This window comes from Schistocerca piceifrons, chromosome 3 (genome assembly GCF_021461385.2).
Source record: "Schistocerca piceifrons isolate TAMUIC-IGC-003096 chromosome 3, iqSchPice1.1, whole genome shotgun sequence".
NCBI classification, from domain to species: Eukaryota; Metazoa; Arthropoda; class Insecta; order Orthoptera; family Acrididae; genus Schistocerca; species Schistocerca piceifrons.
The window spans coordinates 543,979,151-544,006,616 of record NC_060140.1 but is presented as its reverse complement, the minus strand read 5'-3'; positions in this window follow the sequence as shown (position 1 = coordinate 544,006,616).

The following is a 27,466-nucleotide window of genomic DNA, read 5'->3' as shown; positions in this document are numbered from 1 at the left end:
CCATTGAACGCAGACGTAAATTGTGAATGCCATTACGTCGCTAGTAAAGGAAAAATCCGTCAAAAGTACAGTGGTGCTTGTACACGCGTTTCTTAGATATCTTAGTACATTTCATTCGATGTATGGAATGAACTTGATTTGAATATTTGAAGAGATAAATAAATACAAATGTGTTTCAGGCGTTTAGCCTAGGTGTCGTAGATCTAATGCCGTATTTTTATTTTTCTCTATTTTTTCCGGTAATGAGGTAAGGATAGGCACTCTGCTTGATCATATTGCCGTATTACTGCTTTAATTAAATGTGCTGCGGCGGCATTGCAAAATGTCTTCTTAGTACATCAAAGTTAAAGAGCGCCGAAAAATTAAGTAGTAAATTTGTAGCTATTACTTGCAGAAAACACGTTTCATAGATTCAAATAATTTTACGAACATATATCCTTCCAGTTCTACTTTCTAGAGAGATGTAACTAATATTCGCTTGTCCTTTGGGAAACTGAAGTCATTCATATCGAATTACAGTCAAATCTTCACATCACAGGTATTAGCACATCACTATTTTAAAATACACTCCTGCACTATGGATTATACCTAAAACTTGTCGCGTAAATAAATCTCCTTACAATCACACAATTCCGTTCTACGACAATAATTCGTTATTGCATTGCGTCTCGATATCTTCTAACACCATGTGCCTCTTACTATCGTAATCACTATAATTAGTCATTTTTGTGTTATCTGTATATAGTGACTTTCAAAGTATTTGATAGGCATCTGTGTGGACAAAAGTTATTCAACATTGTTACTGAATAAATGTGTAAGAGCTGTAAAAATAAAAGAACTTAAAAGTTTCTGAACTGGCGCAAAATTTAAACAAGCGCCATACTACTGAAATAACTTGGCAGTCCCGGTTTGGTTTTGGAAACATGTGTAGTATGTAGAGCTGACTCCCATGTTATAACTCTACAGGGTTTATGTTGGGACAGAACACCAACAGGCTTTTACAAAGCTGCAACACAATATGGGAATTTTCTTGAAGATCCGCTGACTGCCATTAAATGAGCAGTATACTGTCACATAAAGTGTCTATAAACTAAGGAACTGACCGATAGAGAGTAATGAAACCACTGCCTAGGTGAGAGAAGTCGACGAACAGAGCAAGTAGAAAGAGATAAATGTTATGTAAATGGCTATTTGGACGCTCCTGTGAAAACAACGAAGCAGGAGCAACTGCTTTCATTAGTTGCTAGCGCTGACATTCAAGGACAGAGTTAACTGCTTCGAATTTCCAATTCAAATGGAACAGAATGTGGAAGAGGGTGTTCGATGTCAGAAATGGAAAACTTTTACATAATGCTTAACTTGGTCATGTTTTTCTATGAATCTAGTACTGAAATGATACCGTGTGGCCGAGGAAATCTCTTCACTGTCGTGCAGTTCGCTCGTAGAGAAGTGACGCAACAGACCACTACAACTATCTGACACCTCATTTATTCCTCACGGTTCCCGATGGATGAAAATCGAAACAAAACCCATATGATTTGTAAGACAGAAATTTTCTATAGTAAATATCACTATTTGCTACACACTAAAACTAAAAACGGACTTATATTACAAAAGGAACACAAAATAAAGGAAGAAAACTACGATCTATCACTGCAAAAAATACACTGACACCCGACCAAGTAATCCTGAACTACTATTTGTACTACTCCTGTGACAATAATCTGTTTTCCGTTCATTAGGATCGTCACCTCATTGCAGAATTAATATCTGTACACTATTGATGGTTGTTTCTGCTTCTACATCCGCTCCGAAACTATCGCTGCCGGCTATCATTTTCTGCTGGATTCGTTGGGAGTGTATCAGCAATGCTAGCAGTATTTCTACATGTTCCACGATTCGTAGCATCATCTCAGAATACATATAACCACAGTGTACACTTAGCTGTGGACAATTTCGAAATGCGTTTCTGTCATTGTCGCCTAACTCTATTGCCTTCGATCCATTAGTACGGAACGTGAAGTGGAACGTGTGGCAGCATGTTCACGTGTGGCTGAATGCGTCATGAAGTCATCCATTTCCTTCCTGGACAAGAAGGTTTTATTATCATCCTAGATGTGCCACGCCGACTTGTTCGTTAACGCTGCTTTGGGATTCAGCGACTTCAGTGTCAAGTATGAGACCGCTTTGCGGACTAAGGAACATGTGTCTCAATCTCCCGGGTGTCGTAAAAATATTCATATGTCCTGCTGTGTCGACAGTGTTCCCGAGAGCATATCGACGGTTATGTGGGGTGTGGATCGTAATCAGTTTCGGTAGAATTAAAAGGAGGGAACTCGTTCAGCACCTACAATAAACTTAACAACATTCTTTGAATATACACGGTATGAGCAGTATTATCTATCAAACTACTGCTAGATGTAATAAACTATTACACTGTTGTCGACAGTCGGCAACATTGGTTGCACAACAGTTTTTACTAAAACATCAGCATGATGTACTCCAGAAGAGGAATACGAAGTCACTGAAAACGACGACTTGATTCGAGATTTTACAGAAAGTAAGAAACGCAACATACATAAAACATTGTGCTGTTAACTGGATATGGACGTATTTAATAGCATTACAGTAAAATTGGAAAGAAAAACACAGGGATAGTGAGTACAGTGGTATAACTGATTACAGTTTATAGAGGCTGGAATGAGTTTCATTTTGTCTCATCTCATAACAGTAATCCATTCAAACTACGAAAAACCACAACAAATCAGAATACGAAAAGGTTAATTAGGTTGTATGCAAGACAAACACGACTTGTACTCAGGAATTTGGTATGACTTCAGTACGGAAGGTAAATTTGACAACTTCCGGGAAAATGTGTTTTCATGCAGGATCGCTTATAACTCCTACCCCACGTAATAAGAATACAATTCGGCTCTTCTGTACAGAAAGGGGAGCTACAAAATGTTAATAGACGCTCCCAGATTTCAATTAAGGGCAAAATAACAGCGAAATCAAATTATTTTGAAAAGGGCAATCCGTTTTACTGAAATTTATGAAAGCCCTCGAGAATGGTATACCGGACATTCTTGGAACTGTAGCAAGAATGTAATTAAACGGGATCTTAATTAAACAGTTTTGCCCTATGGACACACGCTGGCAGACGTGTTTATAGTTTCAGTTAGGTAACATTTCTACATCCACATCTACACAGATACTCCGCAAGTCACCGTACGGCGGACAGTATGCTGTACCACTACTAGTCATTTACTTTGCTATTGCGCTCGCAAATAGCGAGAGAGAAACGACTGTCTATATGCCTCCGTATGAGCCCTAGTTTCTCGTTTCTTGGCTGCTTTGTCCCTCAGCTAAATACGTGTTGGAGGCAGTACAAACGTTCGCCAGTTAGCTTCAAATGCCGGTTATCTAAATTTTATCAGAGGTGTTCCTCGAAAAGAAAGTCGCCTTCCCTCCAGGGATTCCCATTTCAGTTCCAGAAGTAGCTCCGTAATACTTAATGGTTGCTCAGACCTATCGAAAACAAATCTAGCAGCCCAACTCTACATCGTTTCGATGCCTTCCTTCAATCCGACCTGGTGCGGATTGTAAACACTCGATCAGCACTCATGAATAGGTCGTACCAGCGTCCTACATGCGGTCTCCTTTACAGGTGAATCACTCGATCCTAAAATTCTCCCAATAAACCGAAATTGACCATTCATCTTCGCTACCACAGTTCTCACATGCTAGTACCATCTCACATCGCTTTGTAACGAACGTTACACCCAGCTATTTAAACACCTTGACTGTCACTCATCTTCGAAGCCTTACCGCGCACCACAGCATTACCAGCAAACAACCGCAGATTGTTGCCCACACTTCCGCCAAATCACTGATGGATATAGAGAAGAGCAGCGGTCACTGTCTGTGATGAACACTCGCCGTCGAAGACAACATACTGGTTTCTATTACCTAACAAGTCTTTGAATCACTCACATACCTGTAAACATATTCCATATTCTCGTACGTTCGTTAACAGCCAGCAATGGGGCAAAGGGTCAAATGCTTTCCAGAAATCTAGAAACATGGGATCTACATTTTGCCCTTCATCCACTGTTCGGAGTAATTCTTCTGAGAAAGGGGCAAGCTCTGCTTCATCCGAGTGATGATTTCTAATACCTTGCTGATTCGTGGACGTCAGCTTCTGTGTCACAAGAATATTTATCATATTTGAACTGAGAGTATGTTAAGGATTCTCGAGCCAACAAAAGTTAGGGATATTGGTAAGTAATTATAGGGGTCCGTTCTTTTACCCTTCTTATGTAATAGAATCACCTGCGCTTTTTTCAGTCACTTAGGACTTTGTGCTGGGCGAGAGATTCGCGATAAACGCAAGCTAGGTCTATAGCCCCCGCAGTGAATCCGTAGACATCGCAGTCTATAGTCGGTATGTTACAGGCTCCTCCTACTAGTATTGCATGCTCTGGGTATTTACGCACTATTAACCGTAGACTTTCCTTGAATGACTCTAGAAATGTCATAGCAGATCCGGGTGACGGGAAAAAAAGTCCAACAATTAATTTGGTTGCACTTATACCTGTTATACGAGACCAGATGACTTGACTGCCACACTCAACTTCGATCTCAATTGAGATAATATTTTTGTCAACTGCAGTAAAGACGCCACCTCCTATGGCCGTTTATCTATCTTTCCGATATACATTCCACGACACGCTATACATCTGAGAGCATGCCATTTAGAGTTTCAGCCAGCTCTGTCCCAAAAATAATTTGAGCACGAGAACTTTCCTCGAGAACATTAAATTCAGGAACTTTATTGGGAATACTTCAACAGTTTACTGATAAAATTATGACAGTCGAAGTGACTTTATTTTGAAAGCCGTTTGACTTCCCTTGCTTCGTATCGACTTTCGAGTGATCAGCAGAGCACAAACTACTGTCTAGCTTAAAAAAACCCTAACGTGCACGCCATAAATACTCTGTTTACAGAGAAGCTGTTTCCTTTGCGTAGTGCCACACAGACCTATCAAGAGTCCTAAAAATCGCCATAAGATAACGCAATTGATAGCTTAATGAAATAAATTAATTAAACAGGGGTGGCCCTAGAATATGTGAAACATTGGTAGTGTTAACCCACAAGATGATACAACACTTAACTATACCTTGAATGCATCAGCTATGCTTGTTTATATGCACATAATTGAACAATTCCTTCTCTTGGAATGAGGACTACCGAGGTTCTATGGAAACATTAACAGGAAAGAATGTTTGATAGTATGTGGATTGAAGAGTCATAATAGTTGATAATAAATACTTCGTTACGACTGGAAAATTCGAACAAATGTGGCCAGGAGTAGTCGACAGGATTTTAATAATGAGAGGAAGGAAAGACAGTGAGAGTGTATATTGACTTACTGACGTTGTTCATACACAACAAGGTCAATTATGGAAAATGTGAAGCGTCTGGTTACTGCGGAGCCAATGACACACCTCTGTGGATGACAGGAAGACCTGTAATGGGCCACCTTACTGACAGTGAGGTCACTTCCGATAGGATCATGCCAATGTAATTACAGGAGTTGCCCAGTGGATTTATTAATGGACTAATTTATTAAACAGACGTGGCCCTAGAATACTTGAAACGTGGGCGGTGTTAACCCACAAGATCATAGAACTAGAGAGTTCATAAAACTGCTGGAAGAAAAAATGGTCGCTACAAAACCCTATATACTATAAGCCGTTGTACACTTAAAATTAAATACAGGTGTACAAAGACAGGAATGTGTTGCGTTCATTAAGTATTAACACAGATAATAATGGAATTAAAATATCACCAACATGGCAAAGATTGGAACATCGTAGACTCAACACAACATTTGGATAACAACTACGTTGCGGAAGTCGTACAGTGATGGTTATTCAGAGAGAAAAGGAAGAACTACTGGAAGAATCATACACGCTCCTACTATATCGACTGTGCACATGTTGAACTCGCGAAAGCTGACACACGTAGTTGTGTTAAACATATGCGAGACGTAACGTCAATATAAAATCTTCGCACCCTTCTTACAATTCGGTTTGCGAACGCTGCTCTTGCTCGGCACACTTAGCGTTACCGGTGCTCTCGCTATTTGATGTGGTTTGTTGCAAACCTAAGTGATCTGACCTTCACCGGAGCCTGCTCTCTCACTCTCTCGGAGGCCAGATTCGAAGTTCCTCTCTCGGCTGATGCATCCTCAGGTGAGTTACGGATAGAAGTAACTTCTAACGACTGCTCCCAGTAAGAAACTCAATATTTAGTCTTAATTTTTTTAGTGTGAGTCTTGTACATGATCCCACTGGATAGTAACAGTAATTGTGCGGAATATGACCAGTCTGGTCCCTTCTAATAATTCACGAGTCTCCTTCCGATACTTAATATAATTAACCAACCGTTGGCCTTCATTGATGGCAACCAATGACTCCCACTGTCTGTCCTGTTTAGCGTTTCAGCCGATAAGACTATATTTGGACAAGCGAGTTCTGTTCTCTGACTCAATAACTTCTTTATATTATCAAATGGTAGCTGCTCTGTTTCGTAGAAGTTGAACAATAACTGTATTGGCTCGGTGCCATCGTGGCGGATGCGGGTGGTGTGCCCCGCGGCACAAAAGAGCCGGATGGTCTCTACCCACTCCACTTTACAGATTTTATCTTAACATTTATTTGTGCCCAGCGGTTGCCAGAATAAGGGCTTCCTGCAAGGCGCGGTGCTCTACGATATGGTACACCCTGGAGCTGTTAGTTCGCGATGCGTCTGGGTGGCGTGGCCGGGCACGCCAATGTAGTAAAACGTGATGTGTTCGTGCCAGTTCTCTTATGAAGAGAAATTATTTACCTGTTCCTTTCTTTAACGGACTTTATAAAATATAACCGTGGCGTGGCTGGGCACGCCAATGTAGTAAAATACGATGTGTTCGTCCCAGTTCTCCTATGAAGAAAAAATACTTATCTGTTCCTTAGTTTAACGAACTTTATAAAATATAACATAAAAGGTTTCTTCTGACTGCAAGAGCACGCTAGATGTTCTGTGACCGTACTTCTTCTCTTTGGAGACGGCTGCTCCTGTCGGAGGTTCGTATGCTCCCTCGGGCATGGGTGTGTGTGTTGTCCTTAGCGTAAGATGGTTTAAGTTAGATTAAGTAGTGTGTAAGCTTAGGGACCGATGACCTCATTAGTTTGGTCCCATAGAACATAGAACAAATTTCCAAATTTTCTCTTTGGAGAGCAAATGTAATGAACGTACGCAGCGGTTGCAACTTTAGTTTCGGTCACAGACTTAACGAGTACAGACCTGTATACTGATTAGCAGCAATTTCTACTATTATTGGCCTCTATTGCTGCCTGTATTCATTCAAAATCAATTTTTCGACACAAATGTCATCCGATTCACGTTATCTCCATTTAAGTAAGGGCAATATTTTGAAGAAAATAGAACAGCTAATGTTTAATTGTGTAGCGTTTATTATTTATCCTGAAGTAACTGTTCTGAATGTGTCCATTGGCTATTGCTTTACGATATTCACACACTGATTAACGAATGTTTACCTGCGCGTCTGCAAGCACGGTTACTACATAGGGAGAATTAATAACCCCTTGTTGTTTGTGAAAATCTGCGTATCCGGCTATGACATCCATGAGTCAACTGAGTGTAACATCACTGGAACAGACTCCGAGAACTCTATGAGACAAAGTAAATTCAGTCTTATTTTCCAGGTGATCTTATATTAGCTATTAGCGTAGCAGCTACCCGACCATATCCTCACAGACTGCTACAGTGACTTTTGGAAATGGTCTGAAATATTGTGAGCTATTTAAAAACTACTGAACTTATGGTATTACTACCTAGTAAAATCTTGCACGTGGTGAACTAATAATAATAACAATGTTTCAGTAATAATTAAAGAAACATTTTAGTAATAAATTTAAAATTAGTTTCTTAAATGAAACCAACTGACGTGAGACAATTCATATAGGTTAAGTGGCTCATAAGTGATAGAAGCTGTAAATCGTAGATTAGTATTATATTTTATTACTTTATTACTATGTATTGTTACAGTGTTGCATCATTTTAATACCTGTGTTGTAATTTGTCTCATGTAGATTGAGTGGAGGTAGATAACACAGAGCTGTGCTGTTCAGCTGCAGCATACTTGACCTTCATGGCGCAGTTAAGCAATATTCAGGCACACACAAGAGGTCATCTGCTTGTATCACTGTCTTCTCTGCACATTACGTTATCAGTTTCTGTATCAAGTTCTGTCAAATAATTTGCAGTTGATACTAGAGATTTAATTTCCAAGTTTAAATGTGCATATGATGATTGTCCACTTGTGTTAGTCTTATTTTAAGATATCCCCAGAAGGAACAGTTTTCTGAAAAAGCGAATTTTGAAATATTGTGGTCAAAACTAGAGCCTTGTGCAGAGTGAACAGGAATACAACGTTTACATGTTAGCGAGGTACACGATTTGGAACAACCTGCAGCAACAAATAAAACATTTTCATACCCCGTGACAGAAGTGTTAAATCATTTAACACTTTCGATTAGGACCATTACTAATGTAGCAATGCAGCAATATGAGCTGTTAACGACAGTAAATAATTTGTTATACAACAGTAAACAATGCAGCGACGCAGCAGTCGGAGTTGACAATGACAGTAACTAATAGGTGTACAACCATGGTTGTTGTTGTTGTGGTCTTCAGTCCAGAGACTGGTTTGATGCAACTCTCCATGCTACTCTATCCTGTGCAAGGTTCTTCATCTCCCAGTACCTACTGCAATCTACATCCTTCCGAATCTGTTTAGTGTATTCATCTCTTGGTCTCCCTCTACAATATTTATCCCCTACGCCGCCCTCCAATACTAAATTGGTGATCCCTCGAATCCTCTGAATATGCCCTACCAAGCGATCCCTTCTTCTAGTCAAATTGTGCCACAAATTTCTCTTCTCTCCAATTCTATTCAATACCTCCTCATTAGTTATGTGATCTACCCATCTCATCTTCAGCATTCTTCTGTAGCTCCACTTTTCGAAAGATTCTATTCTCTTCTTGTCTAAACTATTAATCGTCCAAGTTTCAGTTCCACACATGGCTACACTCCATACAAATACTTTCAGAAACGACTTCCTGGCACTTAAATCTATACTCGATGTAAACAAATTTTCCTTCTTCAGAAACGCTTTCCTTTCCATTTCCAGTCTACATTTTATATCCTCTCTACTTCGACCATCATCAGTTATTTTTCTCCCCAAATAGCTAAACTCATTTACTACTTTGAGCGTCTCATTTCCTAATCTAATTCCCGCAGCATCACCCGATTTAATTCGACTACATTCCCGCATTGCAGCTAATCAGAAATCTACATCTGTATCTGCATCATATTCCACTAATCACCTAATGGTGTGTGGCGGCGGGTACATCTAGTACCACTAACTGATCCCACCTATCCTCTTCCAGTCGCGAATATATTCTGGGAAGAATGATTGTCGGTAAGCCTCGGTATTGGCTCTAATTTCTGATATTTTCTCGTCGTAATCATTACGCAAGATGTGTGTGGGGAGAAGTAATAAGTGTTCCGCCTCTTCCTGGAAAGTGCTCTCCCAAAGTTTCAATATCAAACTTCACCGTGATGCAGAGCGCCTCTCTTGTAACCTTTCCGAATGGGTTTCACTGAGAATCTTGGTAACGCCCTAGCACCGAAGAATCGATTCCGTGACGAAACGCGCCGCTCTTTGGTGGATGTTCTTTATACTTTCTATGAAGGATCCTATATTGATGAACAATACTCAAGAATCGGCCCTAACAAGCGCCTTTCAAGCCACTTCCTTCGTGGATGAGTACATTTCCATAAGGGGTATTGAAATGCCCCATCCCCACAATGTTAAATTTATTGACTTGGCTCCCTGTATTCCAGGAACCACTGTAGCCATTGACGTGAAAGTTTTAGAGGACATTAAACTGTACATTCTGAGTCTACTGAATTACAAAAACTGCATTCCAGCCACTGATTTCAGAAATAATTTTTTTAATTAAACGGTTAAAATTGTGAACTTTTTTTGTACGTTATCCTAAACAGTTTTAATTATGAATAACGTTATGTCCTTCTTTTAGTTCAACAGACTCAGGATATGTATGTTATTACTCCCTGAAAATTGCTGTACTCTACGCGAAGTGGTTTCTGAGATTTAGGGAAAATGCAACAGAAAATGTAAATTTTCAGGAACGGTTTCTAAAGTTTCAAAAGACTGAAACTCAATATATGCTTAGTTTTTTAGATTTAGTCACTCAGAAGCACCTAGCAACATATTGTATATCATCCTCTCGATCTGTTGAGAGGTCAGAGTCAAGTGTACTGGTTTTTCATCAGTTGACAGTCTGTTGAAGAAGGTGGCCCATACTGACTGCTTCATTTTCAACAAATCCTTAGTATATTATCTAATGGCCATCCCATAATACTTCTGTAGTTCATCAGTCATTTTATCTGTGAGCCTGCCTCTGATGGTTTTACCATCAGAAAGTTTCTTGTCTCTCAAACTTTGTTTCAACTTCCTCAACCTGGTACTCATCCTCTTCTGAATATGATCTTTATAACACAGCAATCCACAGCCTTCTATATAAAAGATTACCGATTTTAAGAGATCTTGAAGTAATGTAAGTAAAATTTTTAACATTTTCAACCAGTGTAAGTTATATTTAAATAAAATATAAAATACTGCCCATATGAGTTTATAAGCAGTATGTATATTATTTTATTCACAAAATTGCAAATTTTATAAATACATAAAAATCCCCCCCAATAAACCATAGACTTTGCCATTGGTGGGGAGGCTTGCGTGCCTCAGCGATACAGATAGCCGTACCGTTGGTGCAACCACAACGGAGGGGTATCTGTTGAGAGGTCAGACAAACGTGTGGTTCCTGAAGAGGGGCAGCAGCCTTTTCAGAAGTTGCAGGGGCAACAGTCTGGATGATTGACTGATCTGGCCTTGTAACACTAGCCAAAACGGCCCTGCTGTGATGGTTCTGCGAATGGCTCAAAGCAAGGGGAAATTAGTCCCCCATTCGGATCTTCGGGCGGGGACTACTCAAGAGGACGTCGTTAGCAGGTGATAGAAAACTGGATTTCTATGGATCGGAGCGCGGATCTAATACGTAAAAAGACGAGGGCTAGTAGAAATCCTTGGTTGACAGAAGAAATATTGAATTTAATTGATGAAAGAAGAAATTATAAAAATGCAGTAAATGAAGCAGGCAAAAAGGAATACAAACGTCTCAAAAATGAAATCGACAGAAGTGCAAAATGGCTAAGCAGGCATGGCTAGAGGACAAATGTAAGGATGTAGAGGCTTATCTCACTAGGGGTAAGATGGATACTGCCTATAGGAAAATTAAAGAGACCTTTGGAGAAAAGAGAGCCGCTTGCATGAATATCAAGAGCTCAGATGGAAACCTAGTTCTAAGCAAAGAAGGGAAAGCAGAAAGGTGGAAGGCGTATATAGAGTGTCCATACAAGGGCAATGTACTTCAGGGCAATATTATGGAAATGGAAGAGGATGTAGATGAAGATGGAATGGGAGATATGATACTGCGTGAAGAGTTTGACAGAGCACTGAAAGACCTAAGTCGAAACAAGGCCCGGGAGTAGACAATATTCCATTAGAACTACTGGCAGCCTCGGCAGAGCATGTCCTGACTAAACTGTACCATCTGGTGAGCAAAATGTATGAGACAGACGAAATACCATCAGACTTCAAGAAGAATATAATAATCTCAATCACAAAGAAAGCAGGTGCTGACATATGGGAAAATTACCGAACCATTAGTTTAATAAGTAACAGCTGCAAAATACTAACGCGAATTCTTTACAGACGAATGGAAAAACTGGTAGAAGCCGACCTCGGAAAAGATCCGTAGAAATATTGGAACACGTAAGGCAATACTGACACTACAACTTACATTTGAAGCTAGATTAAGAAAAGTTAAACCTACGTTCATAGCATTTGTAGACTTAGAGAAAGCTTTAGACAATGCTGACTGGAATACTCTCTTTCAAATTCTGAAGGTGGCAGGGGTCAAATACAGGGAGCGAAAGGCTATTTACAATTTGTACAGAAACCAGATAGCAGTTATAAGAGTCGAGGGGCACGAAAGGGAAGCAGTGGTTGGGAAGGGAGTGAGACAGGGTTGTAGCCTCTCCCCAATGTTATTCAATCTGTATATTGAGCAAGCAGTAACGGAAATAAAAGAAAAATTCGTAGTAGGAATTAAAATCCATGGAGAAGAAACAAAAACGTTGAGGTTCGCCGATGACATTGTAATTCTGTCAGAGACAGCAAAGGACTTGGAAGAGCAGTTGAACGGAATGGACAGTGTCATGAAAGGAGGGTATAAGATGAAAATCAACAAAATCAAAACGAGGATAATGGAATGTAATCGAATTAAATCGGGCGATGCTGAAGGAATTAGATTAGGAAATGAGACACTTAAATTGGTAAAGGAGTTTTGCAATTTGGGGTGCAAAGTAACTGATGATGGTCGAAGTAGAGATGATATAAAATGCCGACTGACAATGGCAAGGAAAACGTTTCTGTCGAAAAGAAATTTGTTAACATCGAGTATAGATTTAAGTGTCAGGATGTCGTTTCCGAAAGTATTTTATGGAGTGTAGCCATGTATGGAAGTGAAACATGGACGGTAAATAGTTTGAACAAGAATAGAATAGAAGCTTTCGAAATGCGGTGTTACAGAAGAATGCTGGAGATTAGATGGGTAGATCACATAACTAATGAGCAGGTATTGAATAGAATTGGGGAGAAGAGGAGTTTGTGGCACAACTTGACTAGAAGAAGGGATCGGTTGGTAGGACGTGTTCTGAGGCATCAAGGGATCACCAATTTAGTATTGGAGGGCAGCGTGGAGGGTAAAAATCGTAGAGGGAGACCTAGAGATTAATGCACTAAGCGGATTCAGAAGGATATAGGCCGCAGTACGTACTGGGACACGAAGCAGCTTGCACAGGATAGAGTAGCATGGAGAGCTGCATCAAACCAGTCTCAGGACTGAAGACCACAACAATAACAACAAACATCGGAAACGGAAGAAAAATTTTTTTGTTCTAACTTTCCCTAAGATCCTTATAGGAATTTCTATATGGCATCTGCTTCTCCTGTTTTTTGTTTCATGTGAACCTTCCACTAAAATTCGCCCCAAGATACCCCAATATATTTTACGACTATTACTGTTTCCAGTAATATCTCATCAATAGTGTAGTTGCGCCGCAGTTCTTTAGCTGTCCCATGTGTGTGTGATGTGTTCATTTATTGACTTATTTATTGACTATCTGAGTTAACTGCCTGAGCCTGCACCGTTCATTAATCCTCTACAGGTCGTTCTGCCAACCAATACTGTCTCCTGGTGTTACTACTTTATTACCAGACTATTTACCGACCGAAACCTAAACACATCATTCTTTGTCCCTGCAGAAGGGAGAGACCCACTTCTGTATCGACATTTATTTTCATTCTTTGGACACACAGAGGTTTACATTGTAGATTTAACAGAATTTGATGTTATTTCACAAACTGTATGCTACGAAAGAGGGAAAATGGAACCATCTGGAACACTAGGTGTAATTTATGCCATACTATTATACACAACCGCACGATTTGTAAATAATCTGAAGGAGGAATCAACGCTTAGCACTAGATCATTGACATAATGCGCAAACAATAACGGTCCTATCATACTTTCTTGGGGTATTGTGGAAATTACCTTTACATGTGTCAAATTTATTCCGTTAAGCGTGACGTGTTACGTGTTCAGTTCCATCTGGAAGGTAATCTTGAATCCAGTCACAGATCTGGTCCGATACTCGGTAGTTACGTAATATTTTCTCTAAACGGCAGCTTGATACTGTATCAAATACCTTCCAGAACTCAAGGAACTCGGCATCAACCTGAACGCCGTAGTCTACAGCGGTAAGGATGTCGTGGAGGAACAGAAAGAACTTTGTTTCGCAAGGTCTCTGTTTCGAAATTCCTGATGATTTTGACAGAGGAGATCTTCGTTCTTTGAAAACATCATAACTCTTGAGCACAAAACCTGCTTCATAATTCTAAAGCAGACTGACTTCCTGGTAACTGCCGCCCTTGTTGAAAACGGGAATGACCTGCTCCTTTTTCCAACTGCTACACACCCCTCGTTGCACCAGCGATCTACAATAAACTACTCCTAGGTGAGGAGCAAGTTCTTTCGCGTAATCTTGTAGAACGTTATAGGTATCTCATCTGGTCCTGATGTCTTTCCACTAAGCAATTGTAGTTGCTTTTCTACTTTGCAATTGTGTATCTCATTATCTGCCATTTCGACGTTCGTACGATGATTGAAAGGAGGAACTATGTTACGATCTTCCACGATGAACCAATTTCGGAAGAGCCCACGATGACTTGTGTGGTAGTGACTGCTTTCCCATCTTCCTGTCACTCACATGGCGTCATTCCGCCGGACGTCCACCCAGATGGGCTTTAAACAAAGCAGACTGCAAACTTTCACAAGCGTTTCAGTCACCACTGAATCTCCCCCCCACCCCCACCCCCATGGTGCCTTCGATATGGTGGTTGAGCAGGTCACTTCAACGATCGTTTCTGCGGCGGAAAACGCGGTCCCTTGTTCCATAGAGCGCTCCCAGCGATAGACAGTACCTTGGTGGTCGCCGGAAAATGCTAAGGCCGTTAAAGATCGTAGGTGGATTCAACGGCGACATAAGGGGCACCCTTCCCTGGAGCACCAAATAGGTTTTAAACAGCTCCGTGCCCGCATTCGCCAGCTTATAAAAAGAGGCAGACAGGACTGCTGGGAGAGGTATGTCTCAACCATTACATGCCATACGTCACCTTCCCTAGTCTGGACGAAGATCGGACGTGTGTTTGGGTACCAGACCGCCAACAGGTGTCCCTCGCATTAAAACGAATGGCGTGTTATCTACCGACGCAAACGCAATTGCCGAGCACTTTGCTGAGCACTGCACTCGAGCCTCTGCGTCAGAGAATTACTACCCCGCCTTTCGCACCATCAAACGGCGGATGGAACGGAAAGCTCTCTCGTTCACAACACGCCACAATGAACCCTATAAAGCCCCATTTAAAGAGTGGGAGTTCCTCAGCGCTCTTGCACATTGCCCCGACACAGCTCCTGGGCCAGATAGGATCCCCAGTCAGATGATTAACCGTCTCTCATCCGACTACAAGCAACATATCCTCGTCATCTTCAACTGGATCTGGTGCGATGGCGTCTTTCCATCGCAATGGCGGGAGAGCACCATCATTCCAGTGCCCAGACCTGTAAAAAACCGCTTCATGTGAATAGCTATCGGCTGATCTGCCTCACCAACGATCTTTTTAAGCTGCTACAACGCATGGTGTGTCGACGGTTGGGTTGGGTCCTGGAGTCACGGGGCATACTGGCTCCACGCCAGGGCGGTAACCACCAGGGTCTCTCTACCCCTGATTATCTTGTGTCCCTCAAGTTTGCAATCCGAGCAGCCTTTTCCAGACCCCAACACATGGTTGTCTTCTATTTTGATTTACGAAAACCTTGCGACACGACATGGTGACACTATATAATTGAATGCATGGGGTCTCCGAGGCTCCATGCATTAAATATGCAAAATTTGCTCGCACTGCGTACTTTCCGTGTCAAAGTTGGTGCCTCCTATAGTTCCCCACATATCCAGGAGAATGGAGTGCCGAAGGGCTCTGTATTGAGTGTATCTCTATTTTAAGTGGCTTTTAACGGTTTACCAGCAGCTGTAGAGCCATCTGTCTCACCATCTCTGTATGCAGACGACTTCTGCATTTCGTACTGCTCTTCCAGTACTGGCGTGGCTGAGGGCGCCTACAGGGAGCCATCTACAAGGCACAGTCATGGGCTGTACCCCACAGCTTCCAGTTTTCAGCCACGAATCACATGTCATGTGCTTCTGTCGGCTTCGTACCGTTTATCCGGAACCCAAACTTTACTTTATTGACGATCCACTCACGGTAGTGGAGACATATCGCTTCTTAGGACTGGTTTACGACGCTCGATTGACATGGCTTTCTCATCTCCGTCAGCTTAAGCGGAAGTGCTGGCAGCACTTCAATTCCCTCCGTTGCCTAAGCAACACCAACTAGAGTGAAGATCGCTGTACGCTGCTCAATCCACGCTTGACTATGGGAGTCTGATTTATGGTTTGGCAGCGCCCTCAGTGTTGCGTTTACTAGATACAGCGCACCACTGCGACGTTCGACTAGCGACGGTAGCTTTTAGGACGAGTCCAGTCACCAGCGTACTGCTATACTCACAATCAGTGAACTTAAGTTTAAAATTTCACTTTTAAGTGAACAATCTCAGACTTGAATCAAAGACTGTTCACAACGTGTGACAGCTAGTTTTAACATTACTACAGCGGACTATGTAAGGATTCTGACATCAAATCGTTTATTCGAGGTAGAGTCTCCCCTATTCCATTAGACGAAGGGAATTTCACCAACACCAACGGAACGCACAATCAGTGACATCTGTATTATATAGTCGGCTCCACGCCATGTATACTACTCAGTGGTCGAGCTCGGAGATTGCAGACAAGGTTTATGCCTGATTCCCAGGTTACATGCTCCATACATAATACTCTTGGAGAAGACCGCATTGATGGTGAGTATGGCGTCGCAATAGACATATATGGTACTGTAATGCATCAGCAATAAATGATACTGCCTACACCTCGATCACAGCTCTATATCGTGACGGCATGTATAGTTCTGTATAGTTCATCCGTATCCATAATTGTACGGCTGGATATTATCTTACTGTTACAAAGCATGGAACCGCCTCTGTCATTAAGTGGCCATCGTGGTAGACTACCATGAGGGAGACAGTGATTCGATTCCCGGTACAGGCAGCCAATCTTCGTTGTCGGGAGTACTCGATTTGGGTGCACTCAGACTCGTGATTCCAGTTGAGGAGCTACGAGATAATGAATTACATGCATCGGGTATACTAACCCGACAATGGCTGGCAGAGCGTTTTGCTGACCTCTCGGCCCTCCAGTTCCCATCTCGACAATGCAGTTGGCACAGGATGACACAGCGGTCGGTCCTCTGCAGCAAGAACGGTGACGGTTTCCTTTATTTACAAAGAGTAGGGCAGTGGTGTAACAGACAGAGACTGTACGGTTTTTCTTTGACTGACAGAAGAAGCTTGAACCATTGATCTATCCTCCGTTCGTGTTGGATACCTCTCACCTCACCGACGAAACTCAGCTCTTATTATTTCTCTGCGATCTCCGTATGTGCCAGGGTCCCCATAGGGTCGGATTATTATCCGATATTGATGATTTTGGCAACAAGCATGCCTTCTCCGTTACAGATAATTGCCCCAGACAAGTGAATCTCTAAAATACCTAATCAAGAATGTCCTTGACTGTATGACCTAAGACTGACCGATGGACACACTGCAGAGACCACTTCGGCAATTATTCGTAACCAGCTGAGAAAACCAAAACATGCACTAAAAAATGGAGAAGCTGTCACGTGATGGCACTACTGTTCAGTTTAACTTCTTGAATTATTGCTCCGCCCTGAAGCAATTCGATTTAACGTTTTTACAAACTGTCTGTGTTTGCTTCAACAATAACATGTGTTTTTTTTTAGTGGGGTCCGCATCTCGCTGTCAAGGAGAACTTTTAAATACTTTTTCAAATTTCACTTTTCTGCCTGTCGCATTATGCGTCTTGCTAAGTCATCAAAATTTTTAATTACAGCACTGTGCACTTCTTTATGTGCCAAAGACATATTTAAATCGGAGCAATTATTGTTACTTTTCCTTTTGCTGTCACAATTGTGTACATAGTTATTCCTTTTGAACTGCTGCGAATTACTTGCAAAATATTTAAAGAGTGAATAAATGTACTGTGGGGCAGTAGTCGGAATACCTAACTGCTTAAAAGGATCTCCCAAAAATGCTAGTGGCCGAGCACTGTACATTATTCTTACAGCGCGCTTCATGGCAATGAAGATTTTCTTTCTTTAAGATGAGTTACACAGAATATTATTTTCTAAGACTTTACTGCATGAAAGCATAAAAACTACGTCATGTTACTGATTCGCATTACTAAATATATTATTCAAAGTGCAAATGTGGCTGAACTAAATTGTTTTAGGAGCTCCAAAATGTGTTTCTTCCAGTTGCAGTTCTCATGACAGTGGGCAATTTATTAAATTTGGAGTTTAAACTGTATTTCTTTCCTGTCCATGTTACACTTGTCATTGGTGTTGTACAAATAGGTGCGCAGCCCTGCATATGTTGTGTCATTAAAACTGAGGGTGAGACCATTCACAGAAAGCCAGTCGATGATACTTTTAGGAACCTTATTTACAGTTTCTTCTATTTCTATATGTATGCTTAGACTGATTACAATTCTACTGCCACCTGCAAACGAAATTAATTGTGTTTGTTTTGTTAGGCTAAAGTTCATATAAGTATTTCGGGAACAATTATAGACTTAAGACTAAGTCTTCGGGAGCATCATAGGTGATTTCTCCTAAGTCAGAATTACGTCTCACACTACATTGGTTGAATACCAAATACAAATTTTTGCATTTTTTTATATTTGAATATGACATTATGCTGTGGATTGCTATACTATCATCTCACTTAAGTTTTCTGGGAGAATGCTGTGATTCAGACAGACTGATGCCTTAGATAGGTCGCAGAAAATACGAACCAGCCCGTGTTATAATTCAATGCATGTAAAATTTGGTGAGTGGACATGTTAATGTGTTATGAATAGAGAAACCTTTCTGAAATTCTAAATGTGATTTGTTGAGGACATTATTGTTACTGAGGTGAGACACTATTCTAAAAGACATTACCTTCTCAAATATTTTGGAAAGTGATCTCAGTAGTGAAACAGGTCGGTAGTTATCGACAGCTCTCCTATCAACTACCGTAGTAAGGCTTTCAACTACGGCGTATTACAGTCTCTTATGTAAAATATCTTTAGATAGTGATGGATTACATATTTCACTTAAGGCAAAGCATATTATATTGGAACGAATTATTCGTGACCTTTAATTTTTCAGAGACTTGGTAATTTTCTTAACTACTGTTGGAGTACACGATGGTATATTCACATGACTGACGTTTATGAAAGTAGCTCTCTCAACATATTGCTGTGAGTTTTGTCAGCTAAGTGTGACTCCATTTGTAGCCCTTCCATTAGGGTCAATAGCGATGTTACCCCTCTCTGTGGCTGGTTGACCTGTTTCTTGTTTCAATAGTTTCCATGTTGTCTCAAGTTTGGTGTAGGATTTACTAATTTACAACATTATGTGCATGTTCCTAGATTTTGTAACAATTTTAACAATTTTTCTTTGTAACATGTTGTCTTCTTTGTTTCTTGGCCTCTTTTTTTCACTGTTGCACATATACAAGTTGTGTAAGTTAATTGCTATCTTTAGTACCTGTAATAAAAGCTTTATTTAGATCAGATACTTTTGGATTTATTTTGATGCATCTTCATTGGTCACCTTTTATGTTGTTTATTCCATTGTTTTTCGTCTTACAGGTGTATGTGTTGAGCATCTGCATTTGTACACTGCACTTAGCTCATTTACACTTCTGTGCACTGTCTTCTCTGACAAGACAGTGCACAGTAGTGTAACTGTGTTAGGTGCAGTGGAAGTACTCTGTGAAAATGCAAATAATTAACACATACACCTGGAAGACATCTTGTCAAAAGATACATTTGCCTTTTCCTGTCAGAAGACATGTTAATCCCTCTAGTTACTCATTGTTTTCATATGGCTGTTAAACGTTCTTTCTGATTAACTTATGCAGAAATCCGTTTTCAGATAGTGAAATGAGTTTATCATGGAATAGATTAAATGTTCTATCAGCATTTTGTTCATTACAAATTTCATCCCACGTCCTCTCTTGTGATTCAATTTGAAATGTTTGTCGTGGAGTCATTAATTATGCCAACTGACTTCCAGTGCGGAGTATCAGTACCGTAAGGCACTATTTTATTTATCACAAGTACATAACATGATCTGGGAGAGCATTTGTTACTGGACAGATACTTATATTCTTGCTCTTAGCTTCATCTAAGAAAACATTATGAATTAGGGGCCTGCTGCGTTTATCCTCATGTGCTGGAAATTTTATTACTGAGATCAAGTTGTAGGATACAAATAACGATCATTTATACTATCAGAAGCGTTTAAGAAATCTACATAGAAGTAACCAATAACTGTTGACTGCTTGCTGAATCTGACAGATAGCGTAGTAAGATATCCAAATTCCTCATAAACAGTTCAAAATATCGGAACAAGGATCTATATACATGTGGAATTAAAAGTGAACTACTTCTCAGCACTAATCCACAAACACACAGTTCTACATTGTGAACACTAAATCTGCTTGTATGAATGTGTGTGAACTTGTGTTCTGTCTTAACATATGTATCAACTTCTCCTTTTCCCATATTAGTTCTGCATGAGTAAGATGTTAAAATGTAATCATTTATAAGTAACTTATCAAACCTCTGTTTATGTGGTGCTCAGAAAAGCACAGAAGATCTATCATTACAGAGCACTCCAAATTTTGGAAAAAGACAAGAAGATCTTCTACCTTACTAGTCAGTCCTATAAGCTTTTGGTGGAATTAACATACCCTACTTTTCTGTGACTTTTGGGCATTTTGTGGGACTCTTATGTTATCTAATTTATTTTTTCTCAAAACAGGGTCCCTGTATCCATATTCTAATCTCATGGATATTGCTTTGCTTGAGGGCAGCCCGATTACATTTTCTGCAAGACGCTCAACCGGCCTACATTTCCACCTTTTATTTAGGCGTAGACTATGTCTAGTATATACAATCTCCTAACGGAAGGTACAGAACTGCAGTAATAACATTCAGTCAGCAGTAGCGTGCACAACGCATTGTTTACACAGCTCACTACATTGTTAACACAGGAGTGGTCCTGACGCTGTAGGGCATCCGCCAAATTCTCTTTGGTCTATTTATTTCCAACTCCTATTTCATCCCAATCACCCCTAAGGCTGTAAATACTTCCCATAGCCAGGCTGCTCCCTGCTTCACTTACTACAATCAGATGATCTTCTTTGTCAAAATTTTTGCACCAATTCGTTATGTCTTCTATCACATGGCAATGACAAGCACTTCGCTTCACAATACTTGATGCCTGGTACCCTATTCCTAATTTGTCCTATTCCATTCGGCCTGTGTCTCTCCTATGGCTAACACCACGCCGCAAGGCTTTCCCCTTCCTTCGTCCTTTTTCTACAGACCTACTCAGTTTCTTTGCCAGAAGTCTGTTGCACCCTACTATAACCTAGTGCCGGATGTTGCTCTTCCCTTCCTACTTCAGATAACAAATGAAATTTATTCGTTATTATAAGCCCAAATGTAGATAAAGAAGCTGAAGAGCTATTCCCCTTTCGCCTATTACTTGCTACTTTTAGTCACTTCCAACTATCTTCTTGACCATTCAACATGCCTAGTTCCAATTTCGCATGTAATCGCTGAGGGCCGAAGGGCTGAAATCTTGGCTTTCCGTCCAGTGATTCTCCTGTCCTTTTGGCAGAGCCTACAGTTCCATGTGAGAGCGTCGTTGAGATCACCGTTCAGTTCCCCAAAACAGGAACCCAAGCGAAACTTAAACCCACAGTCTACACATACTACTTGTTTGACTGGCCCACAGAAACATCCACACTACCATGCATTGCCACTCATATTACACGTTTAGAAATAGAATTAAGCAAGTTAATCTCACTTTGCACTACCTGCACATTAGCGCTTCAGTTGTATGATATAACGAAGAGGGTTAATTCTTTCCGCCACCAACAGGAACTAAACATTCATTTAACAGCAGTATCTACACTGATGAGCCAAAACTTATGACCACCTGCTTAAAAGCGTGTTGGTCAATCCTTGGAACGAAATACAGTATTTATTCAGCGTGGCATGGATTCGACGTGTACATGGTAAGTTGGCACCAAATGCGTACACACATGTCACACAGTTCCAGTAATTTACGGGCGGGTTGTTTGTGGACGCCAATCTGGTGTCCCATTACATTCCTGTTATGTTTCATCGGATTCAGAAAAGCCGAATGTGATGGTCAAGGCATCACGTCAGTTCACCAGCATGCTCCTCAAACCACTCCAGCATGATTCTGAGAAAGACAGGTAATCTCTTGGAAGATACCACTGATGTTGAGAAAGACATCAAGCATAAGGGGCTACAGTTGGCTCGAATAATATTCAAGTAGTTCTCAGTTGTCGTCGTACCTGCTATTACTACCACAGGTCAGCTGGAAGCCCAGCAGGTGAATGTCTCGCAGAACATAACACTGCTCCACCGGCCAGGACCCGTGGTGCGCTGCATGTTTCTGGCAGCAGTTATCCTGGACAACGATGTATCCGATCGCGGGCATCGACCTGGTTGAACAAGAAACGTGATTCATCCGACTCGGCGACTTCATTACATTGATCCAGGGCCCATTTTCGATGATTCAGTGCACAATGTAATCATAATTGACGATGTTGTTGGGTCGACACGAGACTACGTAGGGGTGCTCTGCTGCGGAACACCAACACTATGTCGTCAGATGTGTCACATATATCTGTCTGTCCTGCTTTATGGTCCAGCGGGCGCCCCCGATACCTATGTTGTATGATGATGTATGGACGTCCGACTTCTTGTCGCCTGCTAGTGGTTTCAGCTCTCTCCAGCCCCTTTCCATAGACGCTCACGACAATAGCACGCGAACAGCCGACCAGCTTCGCCGTTTCCGAGATGCTCGTTCCCACACACTGGGCCACAACAACCTGGCTTTTGTCAAAGTAGCCTAAGTCGACGGATCTCCGCTTTGTGTCGCTTAGCGTTGCTAGAATGTTTCGCGTCGTCTCTTCTCTACTCAAATACTTCTCTTACCGCGTCCTGTGCCCTTAGCGCCACTAGGCAGCGTACAACATTGCGGTGGTCAGTGGTCGTAATGTTTTGGCTGATCAGTGCATTAACTTACTTACAGTAGAATGTAACTTCACTGTACGAATACTGTTTGTAAACAAAATGTTGTACAAACTCTTCCAAGTCACTTAACTCAAGCTTTGCGCAACTTTCAGGTAATACGAACTTAATAATGAAAGAGACAGATTACTTAAATGGCTGGAGAGAAAAACAAGGCAATTAAAGGTGACTCTCTAAGCTAACTGTGCCAAGATGTGAACTAAATTACTACCTTAACCCAAATTTGCTATCTTTCCGCGTCGTCAGAAATAATACGTGTAGAAAAGTGAAATCATGAATAACAGTTTTAAAAGACACACTGATACACGTATTTAATGGGTAACCTGTTCTAAATTAACTGTTATAGCAATCTAAATAACTAGCCTTCACGGGGCGCTAAAATTCCCGTGTCTCATCTGACTGCAGAACTGTAGAAACATACTCACTGAGCAGCTTGCTTTGTTCCTTATTTATAGATAAATATCCATACAACTAATTACATTACTTTATCAACTGATACAGATTAGTGCGAGGTGAGGCCTATTACAGCCACTTCTATATCAAATTGTTTTATGTTCTGGGCATCCATAGTAGTTGAAAGAGATGATCTTAAGAAGAATTCAGGTAACAGCTGATAATATTGTTTACTGAAACACAACCGGTTACGCGGCCTTAAGTCGCTTCATCAGGTGCAACAACGTTAAAAAGTCATGGGCATACCCATCGCTCCAAGTCAAAATATATTATCTTGTGAATACTGTCAATACTGCGACATGCGAAGGGTGACAAAGACATGTTCCATTCATTTAGGACTTCTTTTTCTTACACATGGATCTGTAACAACTGGTTTCACATACGAGCTCTTTGTCCTAAATGAATGGAGAACATCTTCGTTATCGTTTACTCACCATAGTACGGACAATATTCAACGAACGTAAATTATGACCAGGAGCGATGGGGATGCCTATAAGCTTTCGACGTCGTTGCACCTCATGATGCGGCTCGAACCACAAACGCGGTTGTACTCCAATAAACAACAATTTTAAGAGCTGTTAGCAGAGTTCTTACTAACATCATACACTTCTATACATTACGTTTTGAACGTTATTGATATAGCCTAAGTACGTATTGTCAGTCAACAGTAGTTTTTTTTCGTACAAGAGATAGTACTAGCGTTATAAGCGAATTAACATTATACGCTGAGGAGCCAAATAATGACGAATAGCTGGTTAAGGGCAAGTTGGACCACCTTTGTAAATATCTGTACATACGCAGCATCAAGTGCCTACGCACAGCTCACGGAATTATTGTAAATGACTGGTCGGTATTTTGAAGGTGCACATAAGACACCCAGTAGCTTCCCACGTATGTTCCATCGGATTCCGATCAGATGAACTTCGTGGCCAAAAGATCAACATGGCCTCAATGTCATGCTGCATCGTCATACCTTTGATCATTGATCGTTGTTCCACTTTCTTGAGGCAGTTTCCCGCCCCAAGGGCAAGAAAATGCCACGAATCTCCGTCCGCTCCTCCGACTCTTTGATGAAACCGCTGGAAGAACGAGGTTGACTTATTATGCCAGAAGTCTTCGGCCGCCATTGCTGATGAATTTTATTCAGAATTCAAGAAGCGACGAGGTTCAAACCAGAGATCCAGGACGTTTTCATTACAAGACCACTGGTGCATGGGCTTGTGTCGCTAACTAGTTGTTTAACAATAAGAATAAGAGGAAGTCTGAAAGAGCCCGTGAAGTATCGCCTTTGCAGCCGCGTTTTGGTAGCTATAGTGTGGTGACATGTTGGTTAGCATAAAATGCACATGAAGGGATCCAGAGAGGAACAACGGCATATCAGTAATAACCGTGGTAGGTCGGTCGATACACCACACCACGGAAAGTCTCTTATTATGGGTGGCGGAACTAGGTACCTGGTTTTTGTGAAAGAAATGAGCCTTGGGGCGATATAAACATGTCTGAATTTTTTGCCAGAGGGCAACGGGCTGAATTCCGCACTTAGCAAACGTCATGGGCCATCGCAGTGAACTTGTGTGGGACCGAAGGGCCCCTTCAAGCGCCACGTCCGGTGGAGAGACAGCGCGCCGCTGACGTCGCGGTTGTGGCTTACTCAGGCCGCCAGCCTTCCAAGAGCCCACCTACAGCAATGCACGGCGCCCACGTAGCTTAAGAAGGGAATTTTGGAAATTACCCCTCTAAGACGGTGAATCATGGAATGAAATGTTTTTTGGAAACATGTCAACATATCGTTAGTAGGGAAATTTCAGTTCTAGACCTACAGAAATCGGTATTTGGTTTCTCAGACAGAAACATAAGTTTCAGCGTTCCTTTTAAATTTAATCCCTATGAGGTGCAAATATTTTTTTTTGAAAATGAATCATTACTAAAGAACTACTTAATTATTTTTAAATTTAGATCTGGGAAAATTGATATTTGACTTAACTTAAGAAGAAGAACCGCCTAGTTACGTGGTCGGCTCTGGCTCGCCGTAGTCCAACACAAATTGTCTACAGCAGCATTGTTGGAGTCATTTACATTGTATCCAACCAATAAAAGGGATTGTTCCCTTACAACCGAGATGACTTGCTGTATGTGTGAATTAGGCAGTAATGTATATCATGAGAACTGAAGAGTTGAAGAAACTGACCTAAGAGGAAAAATCTAATAGTGGGATCGAAGAACATTTTGAATGAGTGTTTGGCTAATCCAAATAGCATTCTATTTTCTTTGCTGTCGATCAAATTAGGAACATTGAAGCAGTATATGGAAGTGTGGGACTAACCACAAAACTATTTCGAATACGTGTGATATTCCTAAGCTCTGGCTGGGGTAGAACAAGGAAACCTTGGAAGGGCGAACCCAGAATAGCAACATCATTTGTCGTTTGAATGGTTACATTTATTCAAATACACATTCACAACAGAATGAATAAATTAAAACCACAATAAGAAAAAATTATGAACGAGAGGTTAAGGCTCATTACATATTTACATATGGGCTTTAACAACCTCAACAAGCCAGAATAAAATAAAACAATAATTACATAAAATATCTTACCTCTTAAAACAGAAGCTGCTCAAAGGTCAACAGCAAAGGCATCTTTAAGGCACTTTAAGAAAAAGTCACTTGAGGCCCTCAAAGGATTTTCGGAAAACTAATTAGTTTTGTAATCAAACAGGCCCTTAATACACAAGAGGGTGAACACAATGCTAAAATCAGCATAAAAACAACAGAAGATTTTATCAGGTACCAAAACTGCAAAATAAGTTAAGATTTTCTACACGTGAGGCGAATACAATTCCAATTTAGGCTCGGACCAGTGATTACGGTTAAATTACTTGGAAATATTCGCTTAACAAATAATCAAGACAGTAAATTGTGCTCAAACAGTTCAGAAAAAAGACTTACTACTCCAAATTTTGTACATCATTAAGTAAAGCTTTTCAAAAGATCCAATAGATTAGAATATTAAGTAATACAGTTACTACTTAACTTGAAACTTATTAGCAGCGCGAAGTAGCGTGTTAAGGAAATGGCAGACGCTCCGTAAAGGCAGCCAATAAACACCAAAGTGGTGCATAACGGTAACAAGCTCCTGCTGCCACCACAGGCTAAAAACCTGTCGCGAAGCTCAGAAGTCTAAGTAGGGATGTTAACAACACCACTCAGGTGAAACTTAGGCCAAACAAAAAACTTAAGCAGACATGAATGGTCACCTGCTTTAGAAATGGTCAGAAAAAGGCCTCTAAATATGCCACCAAATCTCAAAACCTTGTCTTTAACCAAACTTACAACGAACCAGGACTACGAATTTGTGACGAAGGTAATATCAATTGAACCATTTAGCTGAATGAAATCTAATAAAGTAAAACTGAATAAATGCCCAGATAATATCTGACAGTAATTTAGTCAAACTACACCGCAGGGAACATTGTATGAACCGAATAGTTGTGCAAATAAAATGACAAGCTTACTGCTACGATCCTGTGCTTAATAATTAAATCTTACAAGCACTACTTCCTTACGTCGTATTTAAACACGGATATCTCCAACACTATTTTTACACATGTATTGAATACAGGAAGTTTCTGTTAAAGCAAACGAAATATAAAATCAAACATTTATTCTGAAATCCTTAAAAACACTAAAGACCACTCTGTAAGCTGCAAAAGTCTTGCCGCGGCTTATTACCAGAACATGTTTCCAAAATACTACGGCACAAGAAAGCCAGTGGCTATATCACTGGGAAAATCTGACGTTATGGTAAACCATCAAATTTATTCTTTCACACTGTATATAGCCAATGCGAATACATT